This window comes from Maniola hyperantus, chromosome 25 (genome assembly GCF_902806685.2).
Source record: "Maniola hyperantus chromosome 25, iAphHyp1.2, whole genome shotgun sequence".
NCBI lineage: Eukaryota > Metazoa > Arthropoda > Insecta > Lepidoptera > Nymphalidae > Maniola > Maniola hyperantus.
Genome location: NC_048560.1, coordinates 2,758,247 through 2,777,423, shown reverse-complemented (window position 1 = coordinate 2,777,423; position 19,177 = coordinate 2,758,247). Strand labels below are relative to the sequence as shown.

General features: G+C 36.7%; 1 pseudogene; it reads left to right on the top strand.

Moving 5' to 3' along the window:
- Positions 1–19,177, top strand: part of LOC117993964 (uncharacterized) — a 184,655-nt pseudogene that overhangs the window by 129,222 nt on the left and 36,256 nt on the right.

Genomic DNA, 19,177 nt, shown 5'->3' with positions numbered 1-19,177 from the left:
TTAGCTAGGTATTAACAGCCGCACTCAGAGTTGCTAATCGTTACTTAAGATTGAGTTAAAACGAGACAGATTTATGTGAGAGTTACCTATAGCTCTGTCTCGTTTTAACTAAACTTAAGTAACAATTAAGCGACTCTGAGTGCGGCAGTAAGACTTCTCTAATTAAACTAAATAGGTGAAGTAGTTACAAAAGTAATAAAACCCAAGTACAAATTATTGCCCTTTAAATTATTATAATACCGCTATTAAGTATATTTTACTCCAAACTACAAAATCTAATCTAAACCAGTAAAGATTAAATTAAATTCTTATTTATAGAAACGGAATTTCAAAAGCTTATTTGAAAACAGGCGTTAAAACTTGCCTTCGGCCTCTATTGTATAGAAATTTCATTAAAAATCCAAAGTTATTTTTCCTCTACCGTACACAAAGAAGGTGTTTTAAATGAACTTTAAATAATACGCAAGCGTTGAAAATCAAAAATCAAAATAATGTACAACTTGGCCTCAAGTATGTATTGAAATAAGTTTATAGGGTCACTAAGAATTGTCCTTTGAAAATACCTCCCAGGCATTATACGGTTATATATAGGTAACTTTACTTAAACTACAACACAAAGGCGTTAAAAATCGCCACCATAATTTAAAAACTCGCTCAAAGGACTAATTTTATGCAAATAAGGTATAAACCTTCACACAGACGACCAATTTCCGTAAGTTTAGACTTGTAGGCTTTTTCTCAGACAAGGGAATCTGAGTTTTAGTTTACCTACCTATTTAAGTATCACCATTAGGTACAGTCAGCAACAAAGCTAGTTTCGCACCCGCCAGTACAAGCGACTATGGGCGGGTGCAAACCTAGTTTTGTTGCTGACTGTACATCAATTCTGTTACAAGTAATTTAATATTTGACAAGCAAAAAGTGCACAATTTCAATTTATTTATTAAATCCATAGAGTTATAATACTAAATCGGACAACAATTGATCCATTATGTGTTAGTAACAATATACTTAATCACTATGTTAATACTTAAACACTAAGGAGTTACTAACAAAATACTTGATCACTATGTTAGTACTTAATAACTAAAAGGGATTTAGTCCTCTGCACGAGTTTCCCCATCAGAGGACTATCCATTTTGTGCGCTATCATGCGCAGGATCCCGTTGCTGCTTCCTCGGACTCTGGACAATAGTGATGCTGTTTTCTTGCGCCAGATGGCATCGAAGCCATCTGTCCGCGCCTCAGCAAACATAGCTGATGCACTACAGAACCGAGGTTGCCGCAACAAAATCCTGAACGCATTATTATATTGGACTCGCAGCGCATTGTAAGCCCTTTGCGTGTACTGAAACCACAAGCTTGCCGAGTATAAGGATGCTTTGAACAGCGTGACTTTCAATGATGACAATGATACCTATTTTGAATAAATGGCTTTGACTTTTTGGAGTCAGCTGCTTTTTAGAAAAAAGGTTTTCAAAAATCAGGTAGGTATAGTTCCCGACAGGTCGAGATAGCAATCGGGGTGGGGAAGCCCCGCACACCTGCACAGCCCCTGCTGTAACCCAGTGAGGGACAACGCGGGTGGCGTGCGGGTGTGCGGGGCGTCCCCATCCCGATTGCCATCTCGACCTGTCGGGAACTATACGTTTGAGGTCTATTAATAAAAGCGTGTAATTTTCGTGGCGCATTTACGCGCAGGCGTTGAGAATTGCCGTGGGGCGAGGTTCGATTGTGTTCAGAAATTACTTTCGAAAAAGCCGGAGGTCTTTTGAAGCTAAACACATTGTTATCATAGAGTGAATTTTTGGAATGGGTCATGGATAATTTTATGCGACTGTAAACTTACATTTTTTTAATATATTTTAGAAAAAGTACTTAATATCATCATCATCATCATCAACCGATAGACGTCCACTGCTGGACATAGATCTTTTGTAGGGACTTCCACGCCACGGTCTTGCGCCGCCTGAATCCAGCGGCTCCCTGCGACTCGTCTAATGTCGTCCGTCCACCTAGTCCACCGTCACCATTCCAGCACCTTGAGACCCCAACGTCTATCGGTTGTACGAACTATGTGCCCTGCCCATTGCCACTTCAGCTTCGCAACCTGTTGAGCTATGTCGGTTACTCTAGTTCTCCTACGGATCTCCTCATTTCTGACTTAATATACCTCTAGGAAAATACTAGGAAATTTTCGAAGTTATGTGCGTTTTAAGCAATTAAATATCACTTGCTTTAACGGTGAAAGAAAACGTGCAAAAACCTGCATGCTTGAGAATTCTCATAATGTTCTCAAAGGTGTGTGATATCTTCCAATCCACTCTTGGCCAGCTTGGTAGACTATGACCAAAGTCCAAACCATTCTCATTCTGAGAGGAGACCTGTGCTCAGTAATGTAGATAGGTTGATGTTCATAATGATGACAATTCAACTCTCGTTGCCTCGACGAAAAGAAAATTTTATCGATAAAAATATGTAGTTTATTTTGAGCACGTAATCGTAATTAATCACGCTCGCGACATCACTACGACACAACAAAATTTTCGCTTATAAAAGCATTCAACAAAAGCGCTCATTCATATCGTAAGTAATGTATGTTGAATTGTTGAAGCGATGTGAAGGTTCGACGCGACGACGTGTCACTCTTTTTTTTAATTTGCTTAATTAGCGAACCGACGACGGTCATTGTTTCTTTTTTATTAAATTCAAATTCGAATGTTTTTTTCGTTCTAATAAAAAAATAGAAACGGCACTTTAGAATGAAAGACGTGTAGATGGAAGCTATAATGCGTACAAAATGAAATCTCACTCGCCATTTTAACTTCATGTGTAAACTGTCATGTCCAAAGTAGGTACGATTTTAGTCCTTATTGGAAAGGTGAACCGTACTTTTGACTGTTGAACATAGAGTTAAAATAATAGCAAGCGATGGGTTGATCATGAGTTCCAAGTAGTAAGTATCTAGTGTAATTATTATAGACTTTCAACTTAATGACCCATCTCAAAATATCACCCTGTGGTACTTAAAGCGGCGAAGTACCTATAATGTAGGCATAGCGTGTCGCCTGACTGTAGTGACTAAGATTTTATCGGCTTTTTATAATCAATTTCGGTTTAACGGCGTGTCTAAAGGGTTGGTGATAGGGTTGTCACACGTAGGCTATTTAAATTATTGCTATCTACAGCATAAATGATGCTGAGCTGCACACACATTATTTTCAATAGTCCAAGTAAACTTTTAGTTACCCGAAGAAACCTCAAATTATAAATCCCCCATATTATAAATGCGAAAGTGTGTTTATCTGTTGGTGTGTTGGTTTGTCCTTCAATCACGTCGCAACGAAGCAACCGATTGACGTGACTTTTTGCATGGGTATAGTTAAAGACCCTGGAGAGTGACATAGGCTACTTTTTATCCCGGAAAATCAAAGAGTTTTTACTTTTTACGAGGGATTTTTAAAAACCTAAATCTACTATCAGCTACTGACAAATATTTTTATATTCACTACTCAATTAAAACTGTACTATTACTTTCAAAATTATTATAAAATATTCTGAAACTGTTTCAAAAATCTGAAAAGAGATGGCAACCCTAGGTTCTGTGGTTCAAGGAAAAAGGGTAGCCTTTGAACGGATAAAACAATATTAATTTATACTTAAGTAGGTACTTTAGCTTTTTGAAAACGTGACGCTCAAGGGTACGCACACACCGCGTGTTAAAATTGAAAGTGAAGTGTTAGAATATTAAAAAAAAAACTCAGTCTATAAAGATTGTTTTTTATAGCGGGTTTTTTCAAAACTCTCCAATAGATTTTGTTAACTAATTTAATTAAATTATTATTTTTAGTTTTTATTTTATTTCGACTTAATGAAAGTGAACATTTTACACCACAATTACTTCTTATATTAAGTACTTATAAGTTGTTATAAAGTAAGATTAAGTATTTTTAAAGAAAATCGTAGTCTTCTATTGTAAGGGTGGTAAATCGGGCGGAATAGAAATATACCCGGATACGGAATAATCTACCACCTTACAAAGATTAGAGGAAAAAAAAAATAATTTTAATTTACTTTACTTGATCTATCTACCTAGTAAAGAATAGAAGCTAGCCGTCGACTCCCTTGTAATGCATATGAGGTGTTATAAATGAAATTTGCTAGATGTTAGGCAAAATTGTTTTTAATGTAACTTTTACCGGGGTCGCTTAATACAGAATGATGGCTAATAATGCTTAGTTATTCTAGCTTAATGCCAAGACTTAATTTAGATACATTAGAATGACTTAGGTAGATAGTACATAAGATCTATGTTTTAAATTTAAGATGCCATTGGCATGGAATAGACAATGACACAGTAAAATTCATAAAATTGTTTCAAAATAAAAGCTCAGTAGTAAAGACAGGGTTCTTACTGTACACATACACTAAGAAGGTTCACTAAACTGTTGCAGGATACAAACATTTGCTTACTTGTAGGTGCGAAGACTGCAAGGTAGCTGGACGGCATCGGCCAAGATCCAAAACTCAATTTATTTGATTCTTCACAACCGAAATGTTTCATTACAAAGATTTTCACCAAGTCTTATCCATAGCAATTAAGTTGTCAACGTGAATGTGCAAAAGAAATAAATACGAAAACCGAAAACGCAAACGGAAAACGGAAGCTAAACGTAAAACGTAAACGTAAACGTAAACGTAAACCCTGTAACAAAGAAAAACAAGATTATAATTTGTGCTGTGTGAAAATTTCGACACGTGGAATTTTCCCGATCAAACACAACTCACCTATTGAACTCCTGGCCACCAATGGTTTTCAGAAGTCCACCCACAACCCATTATCCTCATTTATTTGGGAAGATAAAATAACTGGAACTGGAATGAAATCATAAAATTAGGATTTTCTCTAACCAAACCGCCATTTTGTCGAATCCACATTACTTGATTTTTCACTCACCATAACTGATGAAACATCGAAATACGTTAGGATGACTAAAATTTATAACTATTGTATTTTCCCAGGCGAAGCCATGGGCGAAAAAGAGTGAGATTTTCCTGGAACGAAAAAAATTCGTCTTCACATGTTGACTCCAGAGAAAATTCTAAATCTCACCAATCGGTGTTGCCTGACGCAACCCGAGTGTGGCCGCTCTGTGTTAGTTTGATCATGAAGCCAATTCATTTTTGAATATTTGCGGAACCTAAGGATATATTATAAGAACCGTTTTGTTAATGACTTAACAATAAACAAATGATATTATGGTTTTATTTAATTATTTTGTTTTATTTTTACGACAATTGACAACGAAGCAAACGCCATCTATTGTGGCTCGAATGAACTCTGAACATCGACCCACGCGTAGTTCTGCACCTTGATGCTAGGTGGCACCAACATACTTTGAACAAAATAGATTTTTTATTAAAAGCGAAACGCTAATTAGTAGTTCAAAATTTACAACGTCACAATACTTCCCCTCCTACGAAAAGGTTCAACAGGTTGAACCACGCTGCCCTCAGCGTCATCCAACAACTACTAACAATTTGCCTGAAACAAACAAAAAAAACACAGAAGTTACGCGTGAACGCACATCTACTACTAACAAGGAAAATTGTCCAACAAAATAAATATACTGAAAACAGTGTAAGGTTTTATACATTATACTTAACTACACAACCCTAACTTCTAAAAAGAATATATACAAAAAAAAACTTCATGGTGTCTAAGACACTTGAGTGGAAACATCTTGTCATCATTCTTCAGCTGACTGATAGAATGCGTCTAGGCCTACGGTGGTTCACTCTTTTAAACTACCATCTTAATATTTGTTACTCAACAAATACGGAAAAACTGGTTGTGAACGGGTCCATCTGATATGGCAACCGTTCTCTATCCCATTCGGAAAAATAAAACCGAATCAAAATCGGAATATTAGAAAAAAAAAAAAAAACGAAATAACTCTCCTAGAAAATAGATCTCGGAACAGAATCGGAAAAATAACAGAAATGATCCATTATCTAGAAGGAAAACGAAAACAAAACACAAAACCCCCCCTTTTCGTTATCCCCAAAGTACGATATTTGCATTTTTACTTTCTCAACCGGTTGGTCTACCACAAGCATTCCAATCATCACATATTCATCCCTACATACATCCACTACATTCATCCTCAACTGAACCATGGTAATGTAACTGTTAACTCAGAACATCACTACACTCATACAAATTCCTAATTGAATATTGATAACTTAAATATTCAAACAGTTTAGACCAAACTAAGTAATGGCAAATATCTACTTCTTAATATCCTTAATATGCCAAGTGCCTATTGGGTGGTTGTCAGCTACTCTAACTAGTTCGTAAACCAAAGGTGACAAAACCTTGACAACCCTGCACTTTTCATACTTAGGTGCCAGCTTAGCTGCGAAAAAATTTGTAGCGTCGCTTTGTGGATAGGTCTTTTTCCACACTATGTCCCCAACAGAATAGCTTGCAGACCTACGCCTTAAGTTGTAATGCGTTGCATACTCTGCATGAGCCTGAAACAAATTTCTCCTAACCTGACCAAATATGTCCTCCAAATTTCCAAACTTTCCTGCGTATTCCTCCCTTGGAATTCCGGCCTCGTACTCCTTATCCGTGTCCTTATAGAAGGAACCATTTAAGACCGGTTCTCTAGCGTGGACAAGGAAGAACGGGGAGAATCCAGTGGATTCATTAACCGCACTGTTTATGGCGAACTGGACCTTGTACAGGTTTTCGTCCCAGGACCTGTGGTTATCTTTCACAAAAGCGGCTACAGCAGTCATAACAACCTTATTGTACCTCTCAACAAGGTTAACTTGCGGAGTGTACAGTGGTGTGTAGTGTAATTTCGGAATATTATAACGCTTAATGAGATTACGGAATTCAGATCCTGTAAATTGGGACCCATTGTCCACAATCACAGTCTCTGGAACACTATGGTTCAAAAATACAAAATTCTCTAGCGCTTTAACAACAGCGGCACCTGTGGCACGCCGTAACGGAAACAACATTGTATATTTCGAAAAACAACACGTCACCACAAAAAGAAATGTAAATCCTGATTTAGACCTAGGCAAAGGTCCGACTAAATCAGCCGAAATGACCTGAAAAGGTCTCTCGCAGACTTTAGGCTTCCCAAGCAGACCTGGAGTGGCTGATGTCGTGTGTTTATACGCAGAGCAAGTATCACAATTCTTAACGTACTCAACCACGTCCTTATACATACCACGCCAAAAATATCTGAGGGATAATCTGCGATGAGTTTTGAACACACCAAAATGACCTGCAGTTGCGTCTGCATGGTTTTGTTGCATAATTCTAAGGATGTCGTTCTTGTGGACTACCTCTTTCCAGTCGAACTCACTGAGAAGCTGGTATTTACATTTACTGTAACGATATAGTTTATCGTTCAAAATACAAAAATTCGGAAAATTTGCTGGATTGATTTTACAGCCATTAAATGTTTTGTCATACCAGTCATCTACCAAAACTTGTTGACTAGAGTTATCATTACGATCACCAACTACATCTACGTGTATGAGTCTCGACAAGGTATCCGGAACTACATTATCACAACCCTTCCTATGTTCGATAACAAAATTATACTGTGATAATCTACAACCCCATCTGGCGAGTCGTCCTGAGGGATTTTCTAAATTTAAGAACCACTTTAGGGATGCATGGTCTGTGATAATTGTGACTGGCTTGGAACCAAAATAAGCCTGAAATTTCTCCACTGCAAAAATCACAGCTAGAGCCTCGCGTTCCGTCGCGCTGTAATTCCTTTCGTTTTTATTTAGGCTCCTACTGACATACGCAATGGGATGATCGCAACCATCGGTTTCTTGCGTTAGCATACCGCCAACACCATATGCAGACGCATCACAATGTATTTTGAATGGTTTTTCAAAATTCGGTACCGCAAGAACAGGTGCGGTTACCAACGCATTCTTCAATGTATTAAATGCTACCTCTGCCTGTTCGCTCCACTCAAATTTAGGTGCGTTCTTTCCTTTACTCGTTAGTCTATTGAGTGGTGCAGCGATGGTTGAAAAATTCCTAATAAAGCGCCTGTACCAAGAACAAGTGCCTAGGAAAATCTTTACCTCCTGTGCAGTTTTTGGGGTCGGAAAGTTCAAAACTGCGGCAACTTTTCCAGGATCTGTGCGTAAACCAAATTCATCCACTATATACCCTAAATATTTCAAAGAGTTTCGAAAAAAATTACATTTATCAAAATTTATGGATAGTTGAGCCATTTTTAGTTTATCCAGAACTCTGTTTAATAAAATTAAATGGGTTTCAAAATCAGCAGAACAAATAACAATATCATCTATATAACAAAATACTATTCCATTTTCAATATCACTACAAAAATTTTGATTAAATAACTGGTCCATTAACCTCTGCTGTCGTGCTGGTGCACCGCATAGGCCAAACGGCATGACTTTAAATTTGAATAACCCTCTACCAGGAACTGTAAAACTGGTTTTTTCCTGAGAGTCGTTAGCTAACGGAATTTGCCAGAAACTTGAACTTAAATCAATCGATGATAAAAACCTTGCCTCTTTCAAGCTATCTAGAATTTGTGGAATGTACGGTATTGAGTATGAATCCCCCTTTGTCACTGAATTTAATTTCCTGCAATCTAGGCAAAATCTCCAGTCTCCATTTGCCTTTTTCACTAAAATTGCTGGGTTATTCCAAGGGCTTTCACTCGGAGTAACTACGTCCATTTCCAGCATCCTATCTAACTCTTTACTTAAAGCTTCCTTCTTTTCGGGAGAAAGTGGATATTGTTTTATTTTTATTGGCAAGGCATCACCGGTGTCAATAACATGTTCAATTAATTTTGTTCTACCCAATCCAATTTTCTCTGAAGAAATATCTAAAAATTTATTTACTACAGACTGGGCTAATTCTTTCTGTTGAGATGATAAGTTTTCAAAAGAAGTGATGGTATGAATTTGTTTATTATCAATCGCACAAATATTGTAAAATTGAGAAGGTGCCTTAATTAATTCTAAATTATCAAAAATGCCAGGGGCTAACTGAAATGTTTTCCAAAAGTCACAGCCAAAAATAACATCCGCTATTATAGAGGGTACTACAAAAAATTTTATTATGTGAGTTACGGAATTATAAGTAATCGGAATAAACATATAACCCATGCAATCAAGTTTGTCTCCATTTGCCACTGAAAATGTGGTATCAATACTGCTATGCAATTTATAACCGAATCTCAAAAAAACCTTGTGCGCCTGGTTACCCAAAATTGACGCGCAAGCACCGGAATCTAGTAAACCTGTAATCTCAAAACCGTCAACAAAAACCTTTAAATGTGGCCTAAAGTCTCGTTTATCCACTGAATACAGAACTGTGTCAGGTAAAAGGGATGTTTTGTTGTTAATGACCAAGTTCTTTACTTGTGTCTCTGCACAGTTCTTACTAATTAGTTTTTTGAATTTTTGTCCGGAGCGGGTTTACTAATCGCCTTTTTACTACAACTTGGACATGTCTTTACTGTAAAGTTCTGACGTCCACACGAAAAACATCTAATAAATTTCGGAACTGTCCTGCAAAATTTAAAGGAATGGTTACCCTTGCCGCACTTGTAACATAGTTGTTTATTTGTTTTCGAAAAATCAGTGCCTTTACTTGTATCAACCTTAGGTGCAGGTGTGACTGAAAGTGTGTTTATCTGTTTTGTCACTTGTTTGTAAGCAAACTCTGAACTTAAAGTTGCCTTACTGTTAGTAGGCTCAGAAAATAAGGCGGAACGCTGCCTCGCAGCCTCTAGTTTGCGACACTTTTCCTTCAACATTGCGACAGACTTAATGTCAACAAGAGCTAATTGTTCTGAGTAAAAAGGGCGAATATTATGTAATAAAATTTGTAACTTTTGTTCTTCGGAAAGTGGTGTTGACAACCTTGAAAACATGCAAAACATTATAGCGAAATAGATAGACACAGGTTCTTCAGAGCCTTGTGTTCTTGCTCGAATTTCACCTAGCAACCTGTAGTCATAATCTACTGCATCAAATTCCTCTAAAAATAAAGTTTTCAATTCTGACCATGACGAAACTTGACATTTGTTGCCTCTGTACCATAACAATGCTCGGCCTGTAAAAAGATGAAATGCAGAAACAAATAATTTTCCATCTGAAACGCCATAAGATCTTTTATATTCCTCAACGCGTTCGATGAAACTGCGCGGATCACCCTGTCCGTTGAAATTTAACTTCCACTTGGCAACATTTTTATCACCAGTGCAGTCAACGGCGGTACTCTCGGAATCCAGTGATTCGTCGTGAGACGACTCATTGTCAGCATCTAATCTGGAAATTAAACTCTGCAACTTTGTATGTAATTCACTCTTCCTACTTATTAAGCTGAGTTCGGAACACTGTATTCTTAAAATTCTAAAGTACAAATGTGAAGCTAAAGCTTTAGACCTACAGAGGGCATGTCTATCTTTAGTGTCAGAACACTTTTTTAATAAATCTTCTAAGTCTTGAAGTTTTTTAGTAATAACCCCTAACTCACTTTCAGAAGTGAAATCCGTCTCTAAAATTGATTCAGAAGGAATTTCCTGAATTAATTGTTTTAACTGTTTCTTTAAACCTAGCACTGTAGGTGCTGGAGTTTCGGAACGAATGGATACCTCATAACACAATTCGTCCTTCAAAAGTGAATGAAACTGGGCAAAAGTCTGTTCCATTGTGTTAAGTCAAAACACATTTAACAAAATATCGAGCTTGTGTAACTGTCTATGTTTAGCCTTATACAAATTGGTTAAACACAAACACAAAAGAAGTTATTTAAACTATTAAATATACACAAGCAAAATACACAACAAAAACAATATTCTTAAGTCTATCCTAACTATTTTATCAATTATGTTCCTATTCCAAAATATTGTTAATAATACAAGCACATATTATTACTATAGTAAACAAAATGTAACAAAATAAACTTCCCAAAATTGAATAAATGATTGTAAGGTGCAGTATCACCTTTATGAGTACACAGTGTGTTACAACCTTTACAATTACAAAAGTAAACAGGCAACAAAGTTGCAATGAACTCTGAATAGCATATTATCTTTAAAAAAAAACAAAGAGATTGTGCAATGGTTTGATGACTGTTACTTTACACTTTTAACACATAACCTAAAATACAACAAAATCTGTTTCTAAATGTCACTTTAAACTACCAGCATTCAATTAAACTTAACATGTTTTGTGTGTGAAGTAGCTTTCATCATAACCTTAACACAGCTCTAAACAAAATTTCAACAAAATAATGAAGTATCAAGTCACTGACAAAAAAAATTGTTCATAACTTCATACTTGAACTTAATGTAATCTCTGAATATAGTTTATATATTTAGTTTCACAAGTTGTAACTCTTAGTATTTATAAATGTATGTGTGTAACTAGTTAACAGCACATAGCGTTTCAAAACTTTAATTATACTAAGTTACCGGAATTTTCAAACATAAGATGTACTTACTATTGAAAGCAATACCCAACAACAACTCAGTTAAGCAATGTTTATTACTAAACTGAAGGCAAACATTCACTTATACACCTCCAAGGTAAGTCAAATAACATAATTGAACGGCATAAACACCATTTATAATGTGTTAATTAAATAAGAAACAACCACTGTTGGACTATACTCAGAAAATTACTTAAACTATCAAACAAAATTTCTAACTATTAGTTATTATTTAGTTAGTTAACCATAAAAACAGCTTAGTGCTCTTTGCAATGTGTCACTACTTAGAAAATTGTACAATCAGCGGAGTACATTTCATAAAATTCACAAAATTTCTCAAAATATACTGAAATAACTATATAAAAAAACGTTCGGGCGCCATTTGTAAGGGTGGTAAATCGGGCGGAATAGAAATATACCCGGATACGGAATAATCTACCACCTTACAAAGATTAGAGGAAAAAAAAAATAATTTTAATTTACTTTACTTGATCTATCTACCTAGTAAAGAATAGAAGCTAGCCGTCGACTCCCTTGTAATGCATATGAGGTGTTATAAATGAAATTTGCTAGATGTTAGGCAAAATTGTTTTTAATGTAACTTTTACCGGGGTCGCTTAATACAGAATGATGGCTAATAATGCTTAGTTATTCTAGCTTAATGCCAAGACTTAATTTAGATACATTAGAATGACTTAGGTAGATAGTACATAAGATCTATGTTTTAAATTTAAGATGCCATTGGCATGGAATAGACAATGACACAGTAAAATTCATAAAATTGTTTCAAAATAAAAGCTCAGTAGTAAAGACAGGGTTCTTACTGTACACATACACTAAGAAGGTTCACTAAACTGTTGCAGGATACAAACATTTGCTTACTTGTAGGTGCGAAGACTGCAAGGTAGCTGGACGGCATCGGCCAAGATCCAAAACTCAATTTATTTGATTCTTCACAACCGAAATGTTTCATTACAAAGATTTTCACCAAGTCTTATCCATAGCAATTAAGTTGTCAACGTGAATGTGCAAAAGAAATAAATACGAAAACCGAAAACGCAAACGGAAAACGGAAGCTAAACGTAAAACGTAAACGTAAACGTAAACGTAAACCCTGTAACAAAGAAAAACAAGATTATAATTTGTGCTGTGTGAAAATTTCGACACGTGGAATTTTCCCGATCAAACACAACTCACCTATTGAATTCCTGGCCACCAATGGTTTTCAGAAGTCCACCCACAACCCATTATCCTCATTTATTTGGGAAGATAAAATAACTGGAACTGGAATGAAATCATAAAATTAGGATTTTCTCTAACCAAACCGCCATTTTGTCGAATCCACATTACTTGATTTTTCACTCACCATAACTGATGAAACATCGAAATACGTTAGGATGACTAAAATTTATAACTATTGTATTTTCCCAGGCGAAGCCATGGGCGAAAAAGAGTGAGATTTTCCTGGAACGAAAAAAATTCGTCTTCACATGTTGACTCCAGAGAAAATTCTAAATCTCACCAATCGGTGTTGCCTGACGCAACCCGAGTGTGGCCGCTCTGTGTTAGTTTGATCATGAAGCCAATTCATTTTTGAATATTTGCGGAACCTAAGGATATATTATAAGAACCGTTTTGTTAATGACTTAACAATAAACAAATGATATTATGGTTTTATTTAATTATTTTGTTTTATTTTTACGACAATTGACAACGAAGCAAACGCCATCTATTGTGGCTCGAATGAACTCTGAACATCGACCCACGCGTAGTTCTGCACCTTGATGCTAGGTGGCACCAACATACTTTGAACAAAATAGATTTTTTATTAAAAGCGAAACGCTAATTAGTAGTTCAAAATTTACAACGTCACACTATAAAGTTCAAAATTGCAGTTTCATTAAATCGGAAATCGCTGTAGGCATAACTGAATTAAAAAATTACTTAGTTATATATTATAAACTAATCTAATTATGATTATATTCGTGCCTTTTGGTGTGGAGACTTTGGGGCCATGGGGACCAATCAAAGAATTAGTTTGGCCATCCAAAGAGGTAATGCTGCCAGCATATTGGGTACAATGCCTCGCTTCGGTGGTCTCGGCGAGGTTTTAGATTTTTATTTAATTTATTTTTAGTACTTTTTTTTAAACTTTTAAATAAGATATTATGATTGTTAAAAATTAAAATTGTAGAACTTGCAACACTGAAAAATCATATTTAATACACGTACCTCGTAGGCATAAATTAAAACGAAATAATAGAAATTTAAATCGAAACTTTGACGGGGCGAGCATAAGTAAGTAACAATTTAACTAGATAATGCAAACATCGACCCAGTAAATTACACTTTTACGGGCATTACGGGCAACTTTAAACCCGTATAAATGTAAATACAGCGATAAAAACTATCAAGCAACTCCGGGACACGAGGTTTGTTTAGAACATTTCTATGCAATGAAGTTATTTTAAAGCAATAAAACCCAGGTGCGGTCATTTTACTAGGGAATTAGAATACAAATGATCGGCAACGACCTCCCAATAATACAGGCTCGATTGCGGTAGAATGACAGCTACAATGTCACGATCCCAATAACCTCTGCTGCTCGATTGCGGTAGAATGACAGCTACAATGTCACGATCCCAATAACCTCTGCTGCTCGATTGCGGTAGAATGACAGCTACAATGTCACGATCCCAATAACCTCTGCTGCTCGATTGCGGTAAAATGACAGCTACAATGTGACCATTCCTCACGCCACGGATGTCACGATGATCTCCGATTGGTTGACGCTTGCTCACTATTGGCTACAATGCATTTTTGCAACAAGAATGCCATAAATTCAGCCAATCGCAACAATTACGATTGTAATAAATAGTCGAATTGAGAACCTTCTCCTTTTTGGAAGTCGGTTAAAAAGGTGACTGTTTATCACGTACGGAAGACTCGCTCTTTCTATAAGACCAATACATAACAGTATCTGGCATCCGTAGTTTAAGAAAATGTTTATCATCGTCATCACGATCAACCCATAGTCGGCTAACTACAGAGCACGTGTCTCTTCTCAGTATGAGAAAGGTTTGGCCACAATCCACCACGCTGGCCAAGTGCGGACTGACAGACTTCACACCTTTGAGAACATGGCATGTATTTTGTTTATAAGTACCTACCTACCTTTCTTTAATTGTACTATTTTTTGTTACAGCGGCCATAGAATCCTTCCACGCGCCAACAGGGGGCACCGTGGAGCTGCCCTGTGACGTCACACCTGCTTTGCCCGACGACAGAATGGGGCTGGTCATCTGGTACAAGCAAGGCCACGACTCGCCTATATACTCGTAAGTTCTTCATCAAGCGATAGACGTCATGCAAGTTTCCTCACGATGTTTTCCTTCACCGTTAAAGCAAGTGATATTTAATTACTTAAAACGCAAATAACTCCGAAAAGTTACAAGAGGTGCGTGCCCGAGATCGAACCCCCGACCTCCGATTAGAAGACAGATGTCCTAACCACTAGGCTATCACAATTTCAAAGTATAGTGTAACATACAGTTACATACAGTGTACAGTTGTAGCTATGATTTCTTTAGGATATCATAACCAAATCTCACGATCACGGATGCTTTTTAAGGCTTGATTGAGATTTAAACGCCTTGACTGACACCCGGTATGTGGGGATTAAACCCGAATAGAAACTAATGGGGAGTCAGCCGTTGTTGTAAGGGGTAGGGCGCACTGGTCTTAAAAACTCGCGACTTCGTCCGCGTGGACTACACAAATTTCAAACCCCTATTTCACCCCTTTAGGGGTTGAATTTTCAAATATCCTTTCTTAGCGGATGCTACTTCATAATGGCGCTGATTCTGTTGTTTTTCGCTAAACTAAATTTAGAGTATCTGCATCCTCTTCTTTTCATTATTGCTAAAAAATGACGGAACATGAATTATACATTTAAACGCTCTAAATTTTAGTGTACTCTACAAATTAAACGATACGTTCGCGACTGGAAGCTAAAGTCACGAGGTTTGACAGCTCTAAATTAAACTTAAAACTGTCAAACTGTGTCTGTCCTTTTCATATTATATTAGTAAAAAGAGGGTGCGAATGCTCTAAAATTTAGTTGTGCTCAGAATCAGTACCAATAGCTATCTGCATGCCAAATTTCAGCACGATCCGTCCAGTAGTTTGAGTTGTATAGATTAGTCAGTCAGTCAATCCTTTTATATAATATTTAGACTAGCAGTTGCCCGCGACTTCGTCCGCGTAAAATTTCTGGTTGTTTTTTAAAAACCCCACCACTATGGATTTTTTGCATGGTTAGCAGTGGGAGGGCGGGCGGTGCATGTCGCATGCTGCTTGTTGCATCATACAGATTCGACCTGTTTCAGCCGATTATAGCAAATTAAGCTTTTGGTTCATTGTATATCATGGACTTCAGCAAAGTAACGCCTGCTTCTATACAACAATAAATGCTGCCTTAAATATTATAACAAACGAGAACACTTTAATAGAAAATTACCTTAAATAACCTTAAATTGAATTTATTACAATAATACAATAATTGGATTAGACTTAATCGATTGATTCAGGTCACATCATCAAAATATCCAATTTGAATTCTATTGCTTCAACAAAAGATTAGGAATTTACCACTTAATCACAACAACACAAAGCTATTTCATTAAAGCCGTTTTTATTGACTACATAAATATGTGTTGTAGATATCCCAAAATCCATGTTAATTTACATATCATCACAATACAGTGTGTCCTAATCTTAACTTTGAAATATGTCTGTTGGTTCTTTTGTAAACGCCGACCGTTGACAGCAGCTTTAAATCTCATCTATCGAAAGTTTTGTATGGTTTAATAGTATATTGTGCAAACAACATTTTTTAGGTATATATGGGTAAATAATGTATGAGAAATATTTGCAAACTATATTTGAAAAATAAACCATATTAACAACAACAACAATATTAGATATATAATCCATACTTCCATACTAATATTATAAATGTGAAAGTCTGTCTGTCTGTCTATCTGTTTGTCTGCTAACTTTTCACGACCAACATTTTAACCGATTTTAATATTTGGTACAGAGTTAGCTTACATCCCTGGGAAGGACATAGGCTTTTATCCCGGAAAATCAAAGAGTTTATCATCACAATACTTCCTAATCTTAACTTTTAACTATGTCTATTGGTTCTTTGTAAACGCCGACCGTTGACAGCAGCTTTAAATCTCATCTATCGAAAGTTTTGTATAGTTTAATAGTATATTGTGCGAATGTGATTATATGGGTAAATAATGTATGAGAAATATATATGCAAACTAGCTTATGCTCGCGACTTCATCCGCGTGGACTACACAAATTTCAAACTCCTATTTTACCCCCTTAGGGGTTGAATTTTCAAATATCGTTTCTTAGCGGATGACTACGTCATAATAGTTATCTGTATGCCAAGTTTCAGCCCGATCCGTCCAGTAGTTTCAGCTGTGCGTTGATAGATCAGTCAGTCAGTCAAGTCACCTTTTCCTTTTATGTATTTAGATTATATTTGAAAAATATAACTTTTCGATTTTTGGTCCCATTCAATATTACCTATACCTACATATATTACTACCTTTTTTGTGATTAGATTGTTCATTTGTGTCCAGGTTTGATACGAGAGAAGGCGTGACGTCACACTGGTCAGATCTATCTACACTGGGCTCCCGAGCGACCTTCCGAAGCACCACAGCGCCTGCAGTACTACTACTAACTAAACTAAGGTAAACATCTGCCTTAGGTTGAGATCTATAGACAGAGCGCACTTTGACTTTTCTTAGACTCAGATTGAGTTAAAACGAGACGGATTTATGTGAGAGATATTAGCTCTGTCTCGTTTTAACTCTATCTTAAGCTCTAAGGGTGAAATCTATAAATAAAGCGCACTTTGACTTAGCTCAGACTTAAGTTTGAGATAAAACGAGACAGATTTATGTGAGAGATATAGCTCTGTGTCGCTTTAACTCTGTCTTAAGTCTAAGCGAAGTCAGAGTACGCTCTCTGGATCTCACCCTAAGAGTTCGCTCTATAGATCTCACCCTAGAGGTACTTAAGGCTGCTTTTCCACCGTTGTAAATTAACCTGAGTCGAAATCTCGTTCTCTTCAGTGGAGTTATATGCGGAAGGATCTGGGAACCAACCGCATTTTTTTTTATTTTTTATTCAGATACAAGTTAGCCCTTGACTGCAATCTCACCTGGTGGTAAGTGATGATGCAGTCTAAGATGATAGCGGGCTAACCTGGAAGGGGTATTATCCCAAGAACTCCTGCTATTTTAGAATTTATGGAAAGGAGTCACGACCCTCAGCAATGAGAAATACGATTATAAAGAACTGTATGTTATTTTGTGTTCGTACGCAGTCGAAAGTCCACGGACACTTTTCTGCCCACTTACGTGCACCCGTGTAGATGGACATCCTAGGGATCCAACCCTTATTTCAGGAGTGGTGGAAAGGCACCTTTACGGCGATTACGCACTGCACTTCCATCATCCAAGTTCTATCCGTCATCCGCAGTGGCGTGCAATTCATAGAGGCATAAAAGTCAAAAAGTCAAAAGTCAAATGATCTATTCAAAATAGGTAATTAATAACTCTTTTTGATGGTCAGATGTTGGATTTCTAAGATATAGTGGTGATAATTATTACGCAAACTTAAAACTAAAGCTACGAGGGTTCCAAACGCGCCCAGGTCTAAAAGCACAGCTTAGACAAGTTGAAATAGCTTAGCCCGCATTTTTCATCATGACACTCAGTAAAAACTAGCTTCGAGTTATGTGGACGCCACTGCCCGTGTTAAACTCTTGGAACTCTTCCGCAATGTATTTTTGTAAGTTGAACCATAGTGTCAAGATGGACTGGTTTGGATTACCTTTGAAATATAACCGCGGTTCAAAATTAAAGCGATATCACTCCCTCGCACGTGTTAAATAAATAAACAGACGCCATTTTATATAAGCCGCCATTAAGGTGTGATCACACAGAATAGACAACATGTGAGACAACTATCAAATTAAAAGTTAACTAGCTTATGCTCGCGGCTTCGTCCGCGTGGACTACTCAAATTTCAAACCCCTATTTCACCCCCTTAGAGGTAGAATTTTCAAAAATCCTTTCGTAGCGGATGCCTACGTCATAATAGCTATCTGCATGCCAAATTTCAGCCCGATCCGTTCAGTAGTTTGGGCTGTTTTTGCAGTACTGCAAAATGTTACCTAAAAAATGTAGACTTGCAAACTGTGTTAAGGGTACAGTTAAACAGACAAACAAAAATCCACCAGATGTCGCTTTATTTAAGCCATTAAGGTGTGTGCACAAAATCTCGACGAAACATCAATGTTATCGAATTTCGCAAACAGTCAATTTGTTTGATCAGTCGCCCTTGTTGTTTTAACTTGACATTTTGTTTGTCAAGTTAACAGGAAAAAGTGTTTGCACGTAACTCGTAAGATCGAAAGAAGCCGATATTCGTTATTTTGCAAATCTTTGTAGATACACATTTTACACAGTTTTTAAACATTTTACAGATATATTTTTTACAAACAAGACACCGTGTCCGTGGGTAATTCTGTGTTTGATGAAGAATTCATAAATTGTTTTA